Source organism: Bos grunniens, chromosome 9 (assembly GCF_055505025.1).
Source record: "Bos grunniens cultivar Pamir isolate PY7600 chromosome 9, Bosgru_T2T1.0, whole genome shotgun sequence".
Lineage (NCBI taxonomy): Eukaryota > Metazoa > Chordata > Mammalia > Artiodactyla > Bovidae > Bos > Bos grunniens.
In genome coordinates this window covers 9,932,576-9,954,034 of record NC_141173.1, presented here as the reverse complement: position 1 = coordinate 9,954,034, position 21,459 = coordinate 9,932,576, and the positions used below count along the sequence as shown (strand labels likewise).

The 21,459-nt window shown below is 37.3% G+C and overlaps 1 protein-coding gene across 2 annotated transcripts in view; it reads right to left on the bottom strand.

Annotated features, from left to right (window-relative positions):
• COL19A1 (collagen type XIX alpha 1 chain) overlaps nt 1-21,459 on the bottom strand; it is a 440,957-nt gene that overhangs the window by 242,194 nt on the left and 177,304 nt on the right. The gene's annotated exons all lie outside the window — the stretch shown is intronic.

Sequence of the window (21,459 nt, the reverse complement as noted above, 5' to 3'; positions counted from 1 at the left end):
TACTATAGGAAAGCTCTTATGATATAAAAAGATACAATTATTTAACAAATTTAGTGAATAAATGTTAATGAATACCTGTTTTTATTACTGTAAAGCTACAAGTGTTCATAATGGCCACTAATAACATTGTTGATGACACATCTCATAGTTGCTGGTATTTTTGTTTGATTACTATCTGAAAGGTATATGCTTTTATTGGTATACCCTGCATATCTATGGTGGGCTTTCCAGGTGGCACAGTGGTTAAGGAATCGCCTGCCAATGCAGCAGATGCAAGAAATGTGGGTTCAATCTCTGGGTTGGGAAATTGCCTGTTGGAGGAAATAGCAACCCACTCCAGTGTTTTTGCCTGGAAAATTCCATGGACAGAGGAGCCTGGCAGGGTACAGTCCAGAGGGCCACAAAGAGTCAGATGCAACTGAGCGCTTGAGTATGCATGCTGCATATCTATGGTATAATTAAAAAAAAAAATTTTTTTAAGTCTGTCTACCTAACCATCCACCTATCTACCTGTGTCTAAATCTACCTATGAGTCTCAGAAGAACTAATGAAAGCAAACAAATCAGAAAAATAAAAGTAAATAATCTATGCATTCTATGACTATGGGAAATTTTATTTTCTTCAGTATATTCTTCAATGTTTTTCAATTTTTAAATAAACATGTATTATGTGTATAATTTGTAAAGTGTTTAAAAATAAGAGAATATGCTGTGTGTATAAAGAACTCATTCCGCCCTAAGTGCATTGCACATTACTCTCTGTGTGTAAAGTAGTAATAGTAGTAGCAGCAGTAGTATTAATAGTTATCTCTGCTTTGTGCCACCAGGGTGACTTTTATTCTCTTCTTTATATATTCTTTTGCTCTTTGCTTTTTAAGACAATAAGCATTATTATTTTTATCTGCAAGAAAAGAAAAGCAAGCACTTCCTGGGCCAAGATGGTGAAGTAGGAAGACCCTGAACTTACCTGCTTTCCTAGATACACCAGAATCACAACTATTTATACAACATCTACCAATGAAAACTAACAGAAGGGCTATTCTACAACTAAAGATATAAAGAAGGAACCACAATGACAGGTAGGTGGAATGGAGAATGGAGACGAGGTACAGTCAAATCTTATACTCCAAGGTGGGCAACCCACAAAGGGGAGAATAGTTACAACTGCAGAAGTTCTCCCAAGAGGCAAGGGATCCAAGCCCCACACTGAGATCCCCAGCTCTGGGATCCTGCCCTGGAAATATGAGCCCCTAAAATATTTGGCTTTGAAGGCTAGTGGGGATCACCTTCAGGAGAGCCAGAGAGCTGTGGAAAATAGAGGCTCTGCACTTAAAGGGCACACACAAAGACTCACATGATTTAGTACCCAGGACAGAAGCAGTAATTTGAAAGAAGCCTGGAGCAGACCCACATGCTGATCTTGGGGAGTCTCTCAGAGAATAAGGAGGCAGGTAGACCTCATCCTGGCGACACAGACATCAGCAGCAGCAATTATGGGGAGCTCATTCTACCACGTGGACACTGGTGCTGGCAAGTACAACTTTGAAATCTTCTCTAGCTTATTAGCCCTAGAGCCCAGACCTGCGCTAACTCAACGACGTGTAGGTGCCAGCGCTGGATGTCTTAGAACAACGAACTAACTGGGTGAGGACAGAGCTCATCAGAAAGCAGGATGCCTTAACAATCCCTAGATTTTGTTGTTGTCAAGGCAAGGAATAAGACCTGATTCAGAAAAATGTCTGAGAAGACAGCAGACTAATGTCACACAATAACCATCTGTTGGGGTCTGAATGCCAGGTTCTTTTATAGAACCAAAGAGAGAAGCAGTGAGGAACTAAAGTCAAAAGGCAGAGTAGAGAGGGACAGGTTATGAAGAAGGAAAATAAGACTCCCTGGTCTTAACCAGAGCCCACAGATGCCCCTGGATACATCCATGCCTACCAGTGGACTGAGGATCCAGTTCACACACTAGTGTGCACACACTGGATCTGGGATGTCCAGGGCCCTGTAGCCAGAGACCTATGGCCTGGGCCTCCCATCCAGCCTGCTCTAGACTCAGTGCCAGCCTCACCTACCAGTAGGCAGGTGCCAGTTACAGGATACCCTGGGATTCAGCTCCACTCACCAGATGGCCAACATTAGCTTTGAGACACCTTGGGCCACTCAGCCAGCTGCCCTGGGACCTGACACCACTCATCACCAGGCTGAAACAAGCTTCAGAACACCACAGACTTTGCAGCTAGCTATGTCAGGAATCAGGCTCTTCTACTAGTGGTCCCAAAGCAGCTCTGGAACCCCTGGGCTCTGCACTAGAGACCCCAGAACCTGGCCCTGCCAGCCAGTTGCAAGAGATACAAATCACTATGGGTAAAATGGAAAAGCAACATGAATGTAGTGTACAGTATGGGGAAATACAGCCATTATTTTGTGATAGCTTTAAAGAGAATATCACCTGTAAAAATAATGAATCCCTATATTATATACCTGAAACTAATAAAATATTGTAAGTCAACTACACTTAAATTAACAAAAAGGAATGGAGTAGCAATAATTTTTCAGACACAATAGATTTTAAAACTGTAAACAAGAGACAAAGAATGACCAAGGGCTCAATCTAAAAAGATATAACAATTGTAAATATATATGAACTCAACACAGTAACACTTCTATACATAAAACAAATGTTAACAGACAATGAAGAATTGTAACCAACACAATAATAGTAGGGGGATATTACCATCCTACATACATCAATGGGCAGGTCATTCACACAGAAAATCAATGAGGCTTTAAGTGACATATTAGATCAGTTGAGTTAAATATATAAACATTTCAGTAAAAAACAAAGGAATGTACATTATTTTCAAGTGCACATGGAACATTCTCCAGGATAAATCACATTCTAGGCCACAAAACAAGTCTCATTTTTAAGAAGATTGAAATTATATCAGTCATCTTTTCTGACCAGAATAGTCTAAGATTATAAATCAACTATAAGAAAAAAATTCAAAAAAACCCCACAAACACATGGAGGCTAAACAATATGCTACTAAACAACCAATGAATCCCTGAATAAATCTGAGAATAAATGTAAAAATAAATAAAAAAATGAAAACACAATAATTAAAAAACCTATGGGATGAAGCAAAAGCAGTTCTAAGAGGGAAGTTTATAGTGATATGCAAGACTACCTCAGGAAACAAGAAAAATCTCAAATAACCAATCTAACCTTATATCTAAAGGAACTAAAAAAAGAAAAACGACCAGAATCCAAAATCAGTAGAAAAAAAAAAAAACATAAAGATCAGAGGACAAATAAATGAAATAAAGACAAACAATACAAAATAATGGAATATATCAATGAAATCACAGCTGGTTCTTTGAAAAGATAAACAAAATTGATAAACCTTTGGCCATACTCATCACAAAATGGGGAAGGGGAGTCTGAATCAACAAAATCAGAAATGGAAAAGGAGAGGTTACAACCAACACCACTGAAATACGAAGGACAATAAAAGATTTCTCTGAACAACTACATGCCAATAAGATGGAAAAGCTAGAAGAAATGGACAAATTCTGAGAAATGTATACTCTCTCAACCAGGAAGAAATACTAAATATGAACAGACTAACTGCCAGTAATAAAACTGAATCAGTAACAAAACTCAAGTCTAGGACCAAGTAGCTTCACAGGTGAATTCTACCAACCATTTTGAGGAGAGTTAATATCTATCCTTCTCAAACTATTCTAAAAAAATTAGAGGAAGGAAAGCTTCCAAACTCATTCTACAAATCTAACATCACTAGACAAAAATATCACAAAAAAGAAAAAACTATATACTAATATCTCTGATGCTAAAATCATTAATAAAATAGCAAACTGCATCCAAAAATAGATCAAAAGGATCATATATCATGATCAAGTGGAATTTACTCCAGGGACACAAGAATAGTTCAATATTTGTAAGTCAGTATGATACACCACATTAACAAAGTGAAAAATAGAAGTCGTATAATCATCACAATAGATACAGAAAAGATTTTTCAAAATTCAACATGCATTTATGACAAAAACTCTCCACAAAGTGGGTAGTGAGGGAACATACTTCAACATAATGAAAGCCAAATATAATAGGCCCATAGCTCACATCATCATCAGTAGGGAAAAGCCAAAAACATTTCCTCCAAGATCAGAAACATGCCAAGGATGTCTTTTATCAACACTTAAGGTCAAATAGTATTAGAAGTCCTACCCATAGCAATCAGACAGAAAAATAAATAAAATCATCCAAATTAGTAACAAGTAAAACTGTCACTTTTGCACATGATATGACACTATACATAGAAAACCCTAAAGACACCACCAAAAATCTATTAGAGCTCATCAATGAATTCAGTAAAATTGAAGGATACACAATTAATATACAGAAATCTGCTGCATTTCTATACACTAATACCTATGATTAGAAGACCAAATTTTCCAGACTAGAAGACTTAACCCTCAAATCTATATAGAATCTGAAATGACCCCAAATTGCCAAAGAAATCTTGAAAACAAAACAAAGCTATAGGTATCACATTCCCTGACTTCAGACTATTCTACAAATCTACAATAATCAAAACAGCATGGCACTGGCACAAAAAACAGACATATAGAGAAATGAAACAGGAAAGAAAGCCCAGAAATAAATCCATAAACCTATGCTCAATTAATCTCTGATAAAGGAGGCAGGAATATATAATGGAGAAAAGACAGTCTCTTCAATAAGTGGTGCTCAGTAAACTGGATATGTAAAAGGATAAAGTTAGGACATTTTCTCATATTATATAAACTCAAAATACTATACAAAGTATTTTGTATAGTATAGTACAATACTACACTATACAAAGTAAAATACCCCAATGTTCATCGCAGCACTGTTTATAATAGCCAGGACATGGAAGCAACCTAGATGTCCATCAGCAGATGAATGGATAAGAAAGCTGTGGTACATATACACAATGGAGTATTTACTCAGCCATTAAAAAGAACACATTTGAATCAGTTCTAATGAGGTGGATGAAACTGGAGCTTATTATACACAGTGAAATAAGCCAGAAAGAAAAACACCAATACAGTATACTAACGCATATATATGGAATTTAGAAAGATGGTAATGATAACCCTGTATGCGAGACAGCAAAAGAGACAGATGTATAGAAGAATCTTTTGGACTCTGTGGGAGAGGGAGAGGGTGGGATGATTTGGGAAAATGGCATCGAAACATGTATAATATCATATAAGAAACGAATCGCCAGTCCAGGTTCAATGCAGGATATAGGATGTTTGGGGCTGGTGCACTGGGATGACCCAGGGGGATGGTATGGGGAGGGAGGTGGGAGGGGGGTTCAGGATGGGGAACACGTGTACACCCGTGGCAGATTCATGCTGATGTATGGCAAAATCAATACAATATTGTAAAGTAATTAGCCTCTAATTAAAATAAATAAATTTAAATTAAAAAAAATACTCTAGAAAGAAAATCCTAAAAACACCACCAAAAATCTACTAGAGCTCACAATAAATTCAGTAAAATTGCAGGATACAAAATTAATATTCAGAAATCTGCTTCATTTCTATACACTAATGAACTATCAGAAAAATGGGTTAATACATACCGAGGAAACCAGAACTGAAAGAGACACATGTACCCCAATGTTCATCGCAGCACTGTTTATAATAGCTAGGACATGGAAGCAACCTAGATGTCCATCAGCAGATGAATGGATAAGAAAGCTGTGGTACATATACACAGTGGAGTATTTACTCAGCCATTAAAAAGAATACATTTGAATTAGTTCTAATGAGGTGGATAAAACTGGAGCCTATTATACAGAGTGAAGTAAGCCAGAAAGAAAAACACCAATACAGTATACTAATGCATATATATGGAATTTAGAAAGATTGTAATGATAACCCTGTATGTGAGACAGCAAAAGAGACACAGATGTATAGAACAGTCTTTTGGACTCTGTGGGAGAGGGAGAGGGTGGGATGATTTGGGAGAATGGCATCGAAACATGTATAATATCATATAAGAAACAAATCGCCAGTCCAAGTTTGATGCATGATACAGGATGTTTGGGGCTGGTGCACTGGGATGACCCAGAGGGATGGTATGGGGAGGCAGGTGGGAGGGGGGTTCCGGATGGGGAACACGTGTACACCTGCGGCGGATTCATGTTGATGTATGGCAAAACCAATACAATATTGTAAAGTAAAGAAAATAAAAATAAAATAAAGAGGAAAAAAAAGAAAAGAAAAATGGGTTAAAAGCCTAAATGTAAGTCTGGAAACCATGAAATACCTAGAAGAAAACATAGAACACTGACATAAATAATAGCAAAGTTTGCACAGATCTGTCTCCTAAGGCAAAGGAAACAAAAGCAGAGAAAGAACTAATTGGTACTCATTAAACATAAAGTTTTGCACAGCAACAAAAACAAAAAGACACCATAATGAATGGGGAAAATATTTTAGCAAATGATATGACTGATAATGGGTTAATATCCAAAATACATAAACAGTTCATATAACTCAGTAGCAAAAAAAAAAAAATTCAATTGAAAATGGACAGAAGACTGAATGTTTTTCCAAAGAAGACAAACAGATATACATCAATCAAGGAAAAAAATGCTTAATACTGTAATCTTCAGAAAAATGCCAGTCAAAAATACAATAAGACATCACCTCATACCTGTGAGAATTGTTATCATCTAACAGACCCTGAATGATAAATGTTGGTGAGGATTTGTAGAAAAAGGAGCCCTTTTACATTGTTGGGGAGAATGCAAATTTGTGTAGTCACTGTGAAAAACAGTATAGAGGCTCTTAAAAAAACTAGAAATAAAACTACCATATGACCCAGAAATTCCACTACTGGGCATATATCCAAAGAAAACAAGAACACTAATTTGAGAATGTATCATGCACCCAAATGTTCACATTATTATTTACAAGTAGCCAAGATATGGAAGCAGTCTGTGTCCATGAACAGACGAATAGATAAAGAGGATGTGATGTACACACACACCATGGAATACTACTCAGCCATAAAAAGAATGACATTTTGCCATTTGCAACAGTATGTGGAGATGTGGAGGGCACTATGCTTAGTGAAATATGTCAGACACAAGACAAACACTCTATGTTGTCACTCACCTGTGGATTCTAAAACATGAATCAAATGAACATAACCCAGTAGAAACAGGCTCATAAAGACAGACAGCAAACTGATGGTTATCAGTGGAGCAGGAAAAGGGCACGATAGAGATATGAGATGAAGAGGTACAAACTACTATACACAGAATAAATACATTACAACAGTATATTATACAGCAAGAAATATAGAGCCGTTATTTGGTAGTAACCTTAAATGGCGTATACTCTACAAAAATCCTGAATCACTATGTTGTACACCTGAAGCTAATGTAATACTAAACATCAATTATACTTCAATTAAAAGAGCAAGCACTTGATTTTAAGAGAGAATATTTTAAATAGTCTACAAGTAGAAATACACAGGTGCAGTTCCAAACAAGCAGCAATAGCACACGCCACCCCAAAATGTGCCGCTCGTATGCGGTACGTGGACTGTTTCGCTCTAAAGGCAATTAAGCCACCATAACTCTCAGGAACAGCTTTGTTCTCTCCCTTCATTGCCTCAGAGAATTTACTAGGGGGCTTGGCCCAGAAACGGAGCTACTACCAGAGCTCACCTTTTATCCAAAGACTTAACTGCATGGCAGGCAAACATCTGATTACCACACACATGCCCTTCTCATCCGCCTGTGAATTGTCTTCTCTCTGAAGCCTGGCCCATCGCACTCCTTAGCTCCCAGGCAGATAAACCTCAGCTTACCTTTAGGTGTCATGTTTTTATAGGGCTCTTGAACTAAAACTTTTTCTCCTGTTAATCTGTCTTTTGTTGATTTAATTATTAGGCCAAAGACCAAGAAGGGAAGAAGGGAAAAATGTTCGACTACTGAACAATCATCTAAGACTACACATTATTACCCTATTGAAAAATGCAGGAAATGAAGCAAAAAATAATTCGGTTATACTTGGAATATAAGAAATCCATATTATATACAGGGCAAACAAAAGGCCACATGAACACATTTAGTCATTTAGTGAAATAGGGTTAAGTTAGAATGAAACTGAAGATGTTGAACTGCAAATGGAGGGTAAAGAGATGCCTATAGAGTGGTTTCTCCAGGATGGTAGCCACTGGCCACACATGGCTATTTAATAAAATTTAAAATTCAGATTTTCCATTACCCTAGCCACATTTCAAGTGCTCAGTAGTGCTGGGTATATTGGACTGTGAAGGTTAAAATATTTACATCACCATTGAAAATTCCACTGGACTATGCTAATCCAGAGAGTGGCACGTATGACAGAAAACAAAATAGGAATTAAGAGCTTCAGAAATACCCAGAAGAAAATATTTAGTAAGAGGATACAAAACAACACATGTTTACATATTGATATAAAATATGTTCAGTACAAGTTAATAAAGTGAAATTTTTGACACTAGAAGACAAATATAATTCCATAGATATAATCATCAATTTACAGATGCAACTAAAAATAAATATAGTCTTTATTCAAAATTAAAGGCTCTGATAGAAAACATAAGCAACTCTATATACTAAAGAGGTAAGTGTCTACGAGAAAACCTTCAACTTGACAGTAATAAAAGTTAAATAATAATAATAATATGAACAATAACATAGAGAACAGAGTTGATATTCTGATGGGGTTTACATTGCATGGGAAGAGGACAAGAGATATGGCAGACAGTTAAAGAAGAAATGTGCTGCTTCAGATTAATCAGTGGCAAAAATTGGCAATGAATTTTTAAAGTATTATTTTTAATGTAAAAACTAAGTATATAGTTAGGGGGCCACTGTGATCAAATAAGGTTCATAAAAAAGTCATTTACTTGACTATTATCATTGCTACCAATGTTTCTATAATGTTTACTATGTTCCAAGCACTGCTTTAAGCATCCTGAAATTCTATGACGATCTAGAGTAAAGATACAATTATCACCCTCATTTTACAGATAAAGGAACTGAAAACAGAGAGGTTAAGTAACTTGCCCAAGGTCATATAACTTAAAAGGGGTAGGATGCCAATTTAGCCCAGGCTCCACAGCCTGCGCTCTTAAAACTATTAAGCCCATTAGTTTTAAAATAGACCAGGGAAAACTGAAAATGCAGTGTAGAAATCGGGATTTCGGCAAAGCAGGAGGCAAAGTCTCTGACAATGCCTCCCACAGGCATCAGCCAGGTAACATTACTACTGAGCTTGTAACTGGCAAAGGTCTCTCTCCTCTCCTCTCTCGTATCAAGCTCTTAATCTTGGCATTGTTGACAATTCTTCCTTGTGAGGGCTGTCCTGTACGTGACAGGATGTTTAGCATCATTCTGGCCTCTATTCGCTATTAGCCAGTAGCCAGTCTCTTCTACACGCTCTCTGTTCTCAGTCTTGACAAACAAAATGTCTCCAGATATTGCCAAATTTCGCATGGATGGTGAAACTGTTTCCACCTCAGAGCTATTGATATGTATTATGAATATATATGTATATATAATACAGATTCATGATATGAAATGTTACAGCAGACTGAAACAATATGCTATCATAAGCACCATGGACTTGATTAGGAGTAACTGTGCAATTTTGCTTTAAAGTTAATTCTGCATGGGTTAGAGAACCCACTTAAAAATAAAAATATTAAATGATCAGAAGGAAATATAAGTGAAACATAGGTCAGAGCTCATGGTGAGTAAGGTGTCTAAATGTAGAGACAAAAGAAGACATTCATAATAAAAAATAATATATTTTACAAAATATTCATTATAACCTTGTAAGGCAAAAATATTATAAACTAAAGGGTAAATGATAAAATGGGAAAAGCATCATATGATGGTTTAAATTTTAACATCATTAGTACACAGAGGTTTTATCATTCATAAGAAAAACAATGATATACCAACCAGAAGTTGTGCAAAGGACACATCAGGCAACTACCCACAAGGAATACAAAAGAAATGCTAAATGACAATTGTGACTATTTTAACAGGTACTAAGTGAGCTGTAGAGCTCAGTATTGTAAATTTAGAGCTCTTTATTGTAAATTCTATCATTCTTTGAAAGCAGTGGGAGTTCTACATCCAGACAGAAAAAAAAAAAAAGATACTCAAGAATTGCATACTTAATAAATGCCAAACAAAAGAAAGTTGACAATAGTAACCAGCTGTTCCTTTTTTCCTCCATTGAGAAGAAAATGAGTGAAAACAAAACTATGGCTTTAATAAGCTAGAATTAAAGAAAATTTATTTGACACCGGAGGTTGTTAGACAGTAGTTCCATTTATGTTTTTTCTCAGTGCTTAGATACGTTCAAAAGCAGAAAAGATTAAAGAACAAAACCAACAGAACATTTCAGGAGATTTCTTTGAAAATACAATAAATCATTCTAGTCTGACAAATCATAAATGTGATCCTAACCAAAGGAAACAAGATAAGTGAAAATTAGATTTCATGAAAATTTTTCCAATACCCACTCTTTGATGAAACTATTTTCAAAACTATACCAAAATTTATGAACTAATACCTTTTGCAACAACATGGATGGACCTAGAGATTATCATATTAAGTGAATTAAGTCAAAGACAAATATCATATATCACCTACGTGTGGAATCTTTAAAAATGATGCAAATGAACTTATGTACAAAACAGAAATAGACTCACTATTATAGAAAATAAACGTATGAAAAGGACAGGGAGGGATGAATTAGGACTTTGGGATTAACATGTACAAACTCACTACATATAAAAAGACAAACAGCAAGGACCTACTGTATAGAAGAGAAAATGATATTCAATACCTTGTAAAAACTTGGAAAAGACTGCAAAAGGATATATATATATACACACACACATACATATATATGTATATATCTTTTGGCCCACCTAATACAATATATATATAGTATGTAATATATATATATAACCAAATGAAATTGGGTTGGCCAAAGATTTCATTTGGTTTTTCCATAAGATGCAATGCCAAATAATGTTCAAACTACTGCACAATTGCACTCATCTCACATGCTAGCAAAGTAATACTCAAAATTCTCCAAGCCAGGCTTCAACAATATGTGAACCGTGAACTTGCAGAGGTACAAATTGGATTTAGAAAAGGCAGAGGAACCAGAGATCAAATTTCCAACATCTGCTGGATCATCAGAAAAGCAACAGAATTCCAGAAAAAAAAATCTACTTCTGCTTTATTGATTACACCAAAGCCTTTGACTGTGTATATCAAAACAAACTGTGAAAAATTCTTCAAAAGGTGGAAATACCAGACCATCTGACACGCCTCCTGAGAAATCTGTACGCAGGTCAAGAAGCAACAGTTAGAACCAGACATGGAACAACGGACTGGCTCCAAATTGGGAAAGGAGTACGATAAGACTTTATATTGTCACCCTGCTTATTTAACTTACATGCAGAGTACATCATAAGAAATGCTGGGCTGGATGAAGCACAAGCTGGAATCAAGATTTCCAGGGGAAATATCAATAACCTCAGATATGCAGATAACACAACCCTTATGGCAGAAAGTGAAGAGGAAGTAAAGAGCCTCTTGATGAAAGTGAAAGAGGAGAGTGAAAAAGCTGGCTTAAAACTCAACATTCAGAAAACTAAGATCATGGCATCTAGTCTCATCACTTCATTGCAAATAGATAGGGAAACAATGGAAACAGTGACAGATTTTATTTTCTTAGGCTCCAAAATCACTGCAGATGGTGACTGCAGCCATGAAATTAAAAGATACTTGCTCCTTGGAAGAAAGCAAAGTGAAGTGAGGTGAAAGTTGCTCAGTCATGTCTGACTCTTTGTGACTCCATGGACTGTATAGTCCATGGAATTGTCCAGGCCAGAATACTGGAGTGGGTAGCCTTTCCCTTCTCCAGGGGATCTTCCCAACCCAGGGATCAAACCCAGGTCTCCCGCGTTGCAGATGGATTCTTTACCAGCTGAGCCACAAGGGAAGCCCAAGAATACTGGAGTGGGTAGCCTATCCCTTCTCCAGCAGATGTTCCCAACCCAGGAATCGAATCAGGGTCTCCTGAATTGCAGGTGGATTCTTTATCAACTGAGCCTAGACAGCATATTAAAAAGCAGAGATATTACTTGCCCAGCAAAGGTCTGTCTAGTCAAAGCTGTGGTTTTTCCAGTAGTCATGTATGGATGTGAGAGTTGGACTATAAAGAAGGCTGAATGTTGAAGAATTGATGCTTTTGAACTGTGGTGCTGGAGAAGACTCTTGAGAGTCCCTTGGACTGCAAGGAGATTCAACATCCTAAAGGAAATCAGTCCTGAATATTCATTGGAAGGACTGATGCTGAAGCTGAAACTCCAATACTTCGGCCACCTGATGGGAAGAACTGATTCATTGGAAAAGACTCTGGTGCTGGGAAAGATTGAAGGCATGAGAAGTGGACAACAGAGGATGAGATGGTTGGATGGCATCACCGACTCAATGGACATGAGTTTGAGCAAGCTCTGTGAGTTGGTGATAAGACAGGGAAGCCTGGCATGCTGCAGTCCATGGGGTCGCAAAGAGTCAGACACGTTTGAGGAACTGAACTAAGTAGCACTTAATTGTCTTTAACTTAATTCAAAACAATTTTGTTAGATTGTATTGTGACGGTTGTCATATAAGTGTGCCTTAATAACTTACCAAAATTGGTGAATATTTGTGTAGTCATTTTAATACTGATGATGGAAGGCAAAAAGCAACATTCTAGCATACTGTGTTTTATTATTTCAAGAAAGGTAAGAATGCAACTGAAATGCAAAAAAAAAAAAAAATTGTGCAGTATGGAGGTGGTGCTGTGACTGAACAAATGTGTCAAAAGTGGTTTGTGAAGTTTCATGTTGGCAATTTCCCACTGGACGATGCTCCATGGTCAGGCAGACCAATTGCAGCTGATAGTGAACATATCAAGACTTGAGAACAATCAATGCACACATATGTGGGAGACAGTTGGCATCCTCAAGATATCCAAATAAAATGCTGAAAGTAATTTACACCAGCTTGGTTATGTTGTTCATTTTGGGTTCCACATAAGTAAAGGGGGAAAAGAAACATTCTTGATCATATTTCTCCATTTGGTTCTCTGCTGAAACATAAAGAAAATATTCCACTTTTAAAACAAACTGTGATGGGCAATGAAAACTGGATACTGTACAATAACGTGGAACAGAAGAGATTACGGGGCAAGTGAAATAAATCACTACCAACCACACTAAAGGCTGGTCTTTATCCAAAAAAGGTGATGTTGTGTATAAGATGGGATTAGAAGGGAGTTCTCTGTTATGGGTTCCCTCCAGAAAACTAAAAGCTTAATTCCAAGAATTACTGCTCCCAATTAAACCAACCAAAAGCAGCACTTGACAAAAAGCGTCCAGAATTAGTCAACAGAAAATGCATAATCTTCCATCTGGATTATGCAAGACCTCATGTCTCTTTGATGCGCAGTAAAAATGGTTACAGCTGGGCGGAAGTTCTGACTCATCCACTGTATTCAACAGACACTGCACCTTTGAATGTTCATTGATTTCAGTCTTTACAAAATTCTCTTATGGAAAATATTCAATTCCCTGGAAAGGCTTCTGTAAAACATCTATGACAGATTTCTGCTCAAAAAGATAAAACGTTTTGGGAAGACGGGATTATGAAGTTGCCTGAAAAACGGAAGAAGGCAGTGGAGCAAAGCAGTGACTACACTGGTCAATAAAGTTCTTGCTGAAAATGAAAAACGGGTCTTTTATTTTCATTTAAAATCTGAAGGAACATTTTCGGCACCCAAATACACACACACACAAAGGGCTTCCAGATACACCCCCGCCCCCCCGCCGCCCACACACACACACACGTGTACACACACACACACACACACACACACACACACACACACAAACACACACACTGGGCTTTCCTGGTGGCTCAGCTGATAAAGAATCCTCCTGCAATGCGGGAGACCTGGTTTCGATCCCTGGGTTGGCAAGATCCCCTGGAGAAGGGAAAGGCTTCTGGCCTGGAGAATTCCATGGACTGTATAGATCAGGGGGTAGCAAAGAGTCGGACACAACTGAGCAACTTTTACTTCAATACACACACACACACACACACTCACCCATAACTGAATCACTTTGCTATATATCTGAAACTAACACAATATTGTAAATTAATTATAACTCAATTAAAAAATTTAAAAAAACTATACCAAAACTTAATGTACTTTGAAACAAAATTGCAGTGCAATGCCAAAATATTGCATTCAGGTAAGTAGTGAAGCTCTTTTAGAGTTTGAATTAATCTATTATTATCCACAATGCAGATAGTTATTAATGTTACTGATATTTTAATAGATAGTAGCAATATTACACTAGCTTCCATTCTATGTGCTTTACTATTTGCCAGGCTCTGTGCCAAGCACTTTACATAGAAAGGGCTCATGTTAATTCTAGAAGTAACTCTGCAAGTTGCACGTTCTCATCACCTTTTACTAATGACAAATCAACAGCTAACAGGACAAATGTAACTTTCACACAGCCGAAGAGCTCCTCCTGTCATTCCAAGTTATTTGCTTAGTTACTTTAACTTCATGGGGATTTCATTCACTCGCTATAATTTACCTTGTACCACATGCCCTAGGCTCAGCTCTCAGCTGAAGCTGACTTCAGTTCCTATGGACTTCTAGATGCTGTCAACATTTAGGGGGTGGGAGAATTTAAGACCCCTTTGAAGTAATCCTCTACCAAAGCATAATAGGAGTCAGTATATTAATGTGTCAACTTCTCAGGGGTCCCCAGCAAGACTCAGCCCCAGTTGTGCCTTTTTTATTATCTATTTCTTGTTTCCTGACTTATTCTCCCCATCTCCTTACTCCTGTTTCTTGAGATCCCTCTTAAATAAACTACCTGCTTCTAAGAAGTCAAGTGAGAAAAATGTCTATTAGCCCACAATGTCTTCATTTTTGCCCACATCCGTGATCTCTCACTTCAATTGCTGTTACCACCACTCTGAACACACTTGTTCTTGTCCCTCTGCCAGAGCCATCCTCAGTGAGTCCAACTATCCACCTTCGCTCTTGTTCTTTGGCTGCTGACTAATCCTAGAGAGAGTCACACAATTGGGCGGGTTAAGTATCACCATAAAGCCATGATCACTAACCTCATTCTAGGTCCTTAAACTACTGCTTCCTTCAAACTCTTGGTATGAAGACTCCTGCTTTTTCTCTTCCATGACCATGCTCCCTACAGAGGCTGCCACACAAGCGTCCCCTTAATGCCTTGAAATCTATGAATTCACTTACATCTATACTGTCCTTTCCTCTATTCTAAAGCATGGAAGAATTCTTTCACCCTCTGTTCCATCCTCTTGGTTCCATTGAAACACGCTATTGAATCTTCTGTTAAAACAAAAATCTCTCAATTCCCTCTCTCCTGTCAGTTTCTGCTTCATCTGCTCCTTCCATTTCCAGATAAACTCTTGGAAACAGGCTCCCATACTTCCTGTCTTCATTCTGTTACCTCTCGCTCACTTTGCAGGCCACTCAAGCTGATTTGGAACCTCCCTGCCGCTCAAAAACCACTCATGCTAAGGTTTTGTCTGACCACTGAATACTTTTCAGTCTTTTTCCTCCTTTGATCCATCAGTAGCATTTGATATATTTTTAACCAGCTTATTTGCTTGTGAGACACTACATTCCTTTCATTATTATTCTATGTCTGTAGCCACATTTTCTTTTTTTGCTGCATCGTCTAAATACTGCTATTCTACAGGGATCTGTAGAAAACAGTTTCTTCGGCTTCCCTTTTCAGCAGACTTTCCTGTGTCATCTCTACTTTTATAGCTAGAGGCATCTAGATGCTGATGAGCCTCAAATTTCTACTTACAGGCTAAACATCTTTTTAATAGTTTTACTAAGGTATAACTTATATACCACAATATTGACATGCTTTATAGGTACAGTTGGTTGAGTTTTTGTAAATTTATATATTTTTGCAATTTATATAGTTCACCACAATTCAGAATTAAAATGCCCTCATGTAGAAAAGTTCTCTTGTCCCCATTTGTAGTCAGTTGCCCCTAACAGCTGCAGCTGAGGCAACCACCGATTTGATTTTAGTCTACAGTTTTGCCTGCTTCCTAGAAATTTCATATAATAGACAACACACCAAGGAGTCTTTTTTTTTCAGTCTGGCTTCTTTGATGCAGTATAATTCTGTTGCTACATGGGTAAGTAGTTCATTTCTTACTTCTGAGTAGTGTTCTTTGTATGCATATATCACATTAGTTTATCCACTCACTAGTTTCCCATTTTTCAGTAATTCTAAAAAAAAAAATTCTCCTATGTACAATGGCATAAAAATCTTTGTATGGACATGGATTTACTTCTCTTGGGAAAATGCCTAGGTGTGTAATAGCCAGGTCACATTATAAGTGTACGTATAACTTTTGGGAAATTTCCAAACCAATTTCCAAAGTGCCTGTATCATTCATCAATGTAAAGGTGTCAAATTACTACTGCTTCTCACCAGTAGTTGGTATTTTCAGTCTTTTTAATTATAGTCATTCTAGTGAGTGCATGGAGGTATCTCACTGGTTTTCAATTGCATTTTCTCAATAATTAATGATTTTTCATGTGCTTATTACCCATTCACATTATCTTTTTCAGTGAAGTGTCCATTCAAATATTTTGCCTGCTTTTAATGTTTCTCTTATTATTGAGCTTTAAAAGTTTTTTGAATATTACATCTGTTGTTCAGTTGCTAAGTTTTGTCGACTCTTTGCAACGCCATGGACTGCAGCATGCAGGCTTTCCTGTCCTTCACCACCTCCTGGAGTTTACTCAGACTCATGCCCATTGAATTGGTGATGCCATCCAACCATCTCACCCTCTGTTGTCCCCTTTTCTTCCCGCTGTCAATCTTTCCCAGCATCAGGGTGTTTTCCAATGAGTTGTCTCTTTGCATCAAGAGGCAAAAGTATTGGACCTTCCGCTTTAGCATCAGTCTTTCCAATGAATATTCAGGGTGAATTCCCTTTAGGATTGACTGGCTTTATCTCCTTGCAGTCCAAGGGACTCTCAAGGGTCTACTCCAGCATCACAATTCAAAGGCATCAATGCTTCAATGCTCAGGTTTCTTTACTGTCCAACTCTCACATCTGTACATGACTATTGGAAACCACAACTTTGACTGTATACACCTTTGTTGGCAAAGTGATGTCTCTGCTTTTTAAAATGCTGTCTAGGTTAGTCATAGCTTTTCTTCCAAGGAGCAAGCATCTTTTACTTTTGTGGCTGCAGTCACCATCCGCAGTGATTTTGGAGCCCAAGAAAATAAAATCTGTCATTGCTTCCACATTTTCCCCCATCCGTTTGTCATGAAGTGATGGGATCAGATGCAATGATTTTAGTTTTCTGAATGTTGAGTTTTAAGTCAGCTTTTTGCAATCTCCTTTTTCACCCTTATCCATTTCACCCTCTTTAATTCCTCTTGGCTTTCTGCCATGAGAGCTGTATCACCTGCATATCTGAGGTTGTTGATATTTTTCCCCTCAATCTTGATTTCAGCTTGTGATTCATCTATCCTGGCATTTTGCATGTTGTAATCTTCATATAAGTTAAATATGCAGGGTGATAATACACAGCCTTGACTTATTCCTTTCCCAATTCTGAACCAGTCCATTGATTCATGTCTGGTTCTAGCTGCTGCTTCTTGACCTGCATAAAGGTTTCTCAGGAGACAGGCTACTTGGTCTGGTATTCCCATCTCTATAAGAGTTTTCCACAGTTTGTTGTAATCCACACAGTCAAAGGCTTTAGTGTAGTCAATGAAGCCGAAATAGATGTTTGTCTGGAATTCCCTTGCTTTCTCTATGATATAACGAATGCTGACAATTTGACTTCTGGTTCTTTGGCCTTTTCTAAGAAATCTAGCTTGTACATCTGAAAGTCCTCAGTTTGCATACTGCTGAAGCCTAGCTTCAAGAATTTTGAACATAACTTTGCTAGCATGTGAAATGAATGCAATTGTATGGTAGTTTGAACATTCTTTGGCATTTCCTTTCTTTGGGACTGGAATGAAAACTGGCCTTTTCTAGCCCTGTGGCCACTGCTGAGTTTTCCAAATTTGCTAACATTTTGAGTGCAACACTTTAATAGTATCAAGTTTTATAATTTTGAATAGCCCAGCTGGAATTCCATCGCCTCCACTAGCTTTACTTGGCTTCATACTCCAAGATGTCTGACTCTAGGAAAGTGACCACACCATCGTGGTTATCCAGGTCATTTTGTCGGCTCAGATAGTAAAGAATCTGCCTGCGTTGCAGGAGACTCAGGTTCAATCTCTGGATTGGGAAGATCCCCTAGAGAAGGGAATGGTTACCCACTCCAGTATTCTTGCCTGGAGAATTCCATGGACAGAAAAGTTTGGTGGGCTATAGTACATGGAGGTCTCAAAGTGTTGGACACAACTGAGTGAATAACATACTATTACATATGCATGTCATTTACCAGATATGATTAGTCAATATTTGCTCCCAGAATGTGGTTTAGTTTTTTATTTTTGTAATGGCATTTTTTAAACTTTAAAAAAATTTAACATATTCACTGAGATAAAACTGACAAACTGCACATAATAAATATATGCAATTTGATGTTTTGACATATGTACAGAACAATGAAACCATCAAAACAATTAAAATAACACCCATTTGTATGGTCTTTTAAAATCTGTTATTTTTGCATTTTCCATAGTGACTATGTTGAGCATTTTTCCACATGTTTATTTGTGATCTCCATTTTTTGAGTGGTCTACTCAAATTATTTATTCATTTAAAAACTGGATTGTTTAGCATAATTCACATATTTTGGATAAATGCTCTTCACCTTTTCTGTGCTTTGCAAAGATTTTATCCAGTGTGTGGTTTGTTTTTTCATTTTCTTGGCAAAGTCTAATCAAAGACAGTTTTAATTTTGATAAGGTCAAGCAACTTTATCTCTAATGGATTGTCCTTTTAGTGTCCTGTCTAAGAATTTGTAAACAAACTTATTTATAAATAAATGGATAAGTGTAATAGATAATGTGGAAGATGTGGATTAAAATTCTTCCTTTTTGACATGAATGTCTAATTGTTCCAATAGTCTTGTTGAAAAAACTATCCATTGACTGAGTTTTTCCTGTTACAAAATAAGTTGTATGTATATATTGGGGTCATTTCTGGATTCTATACTTTTGCATTTGTCTGTTTGCCTGCTATTACACTCACATTACCCTTTCTTGATTACTTTATCATAAATGTTGAAACCAGGGAGTTGTAGTCACTTAGTTTTGTATCACCTACCCCCCCCCCAAGTTGTTTGTATACCAGGTCACTTGTATTTCTGTATGACTTTTACATCATGTTTAATGTAATTATTGGTATGGTGAATACCCATGTGCAAGAAATGAACTTCAATCCATAATATTATGCCCTACTGAGAATTAACTCAAATGGATTTTAGACTCAAATGTAAAATCTAAAACTATAAAATTTCTAGAATAAAATATAGAAGAAATCTTTTGTGATACTGGGCTAGGAAAATGACTCTGTTTTGTGTTTGGCTTCAATATTTCATTTATTCATTCCTTTGTTCTTTCTTTACTGCCTTAACTTGCTCAAAAAGCATTTTTAACATAATATTTTAGTTTTATGAGTACTTAGTTTTTTTGAGATTTTTTTAAAAAGTCATTGTTCTATTTTACATATGGTAATGTGAGTCTCCATGTTACTCTTTCCATACATCTCACCCTCTCCTCCCCTCTCCCCATGTCCATAAGTCTATTCTCTATGTCTGTTTCTCCATTGCTGCCTTGTAAATAAAGTCTTCAGTACCATTTATCTAGATTCCATATATATGTGTTAGAATATTGTGTTTATCTTTCTCTTTCTGACTCACTTCACTCCGTATGATAGGTTCTAGGTTCATCCACCTCATTAGAATTGACTCAAATGTGTTCCTTTTTATGGCTGAGTAATATTCCATTCTATATACATACCACAGGGAGGGAGATGGGAGGGAGTTCCAAAAGGGAGGGGATATATGTATACCTATGGCTGATTCATGTTGAGGTTTGACAGAAAACAGCAAAATTCTGTAAAGCAATTAAGTTCTAACACATAATATGCAAATTTGCTGCTGCTGCTGCTGCTGCTAAGTCGCTTCAGTTGTGTCCGACTCTGTGCGGCCCCATAGGTGGCAGCCTACCAGGCTCCTCCGTCCCTGGGATTCTCCAGGCAAGAACACTGGAGTGGGTTGCCATTTCCTTCTCCAATGCATGAAAGTGAAAAGTGAAAGTGAAGTTGCTCAGCCGTGTCTGACTCTTTGCGACCCCATGGACTGCAGCCCACCAGACTCCTCTGTCCCTGGGATTTTCCAGGCAAGAGTACTGGAGTGGGTTGCCATTGCCTTCTCCAATATGCAAATTTAAATTATCACAATTTATTCTAGCTAATCTTGACTTAATTTCAGTGAACTATAGCACATTTGCTCGTTTTCCTCCCCCTTTCTGTGTACCATTATTGTCATATATGTTATATCCATATGTTATAAACCTAACAGTGCAGTATTATAGTTTTGCTTTAAAATATGCTTTTAAAAATTAATAGAAAAGTATATAAACAGATAGGTATAAATAGCTATACACAAAATCTTTTATATTTACCCATATATTTATAATTTTCAGTTGAAGCAACATGGCAGCTGAATGAAAATCCAGCTTTCTTATTAAAGAACCTGAAAGCAAGCCCTGCAGTAGACTGCTGAACTGTAAAAGCAGAATTTACCCAACATCCTGAGAAAGAAAAGGTAAGGGACATTCCAATTTTTCCTGAAAGTTTGAAATCTTCTGAAACTTTAAAGCAAATGAATAGTATGATTCAGTATGCACCTTCTTAGATGTAAAGCATCTCAGACAGTTGCTAAAATTATTTTAAAACTCTAACCCTTTTCATTCCTTCTATGGACTTACATCCACAGGTATCTGGTATCACTTATTTTATTTTTCAAGAAATGTTTATTCATTTATTTTCGGCTGTGCTGGGTCTTTGTTGCTTTGCACAGGCTTTCTCTAGTTGCAGCAAGTGGGCTTTGTTGTCGTGTGCAGGATTCTCACCGCAGAGGCTTCTCTTGTTGCAGAGCACAGGCTCTGGGCATGCAGGCTGCAGTAGCTGGGGCACACAGGCTCAGTCATCGCAGCTTGTGGGCCTAGTTGCTCCAAAGCATGTGAAATCTTCCTGGACCAGGGATCAAACCCATGTCCCTTGTACTGGCAGGTGGATTC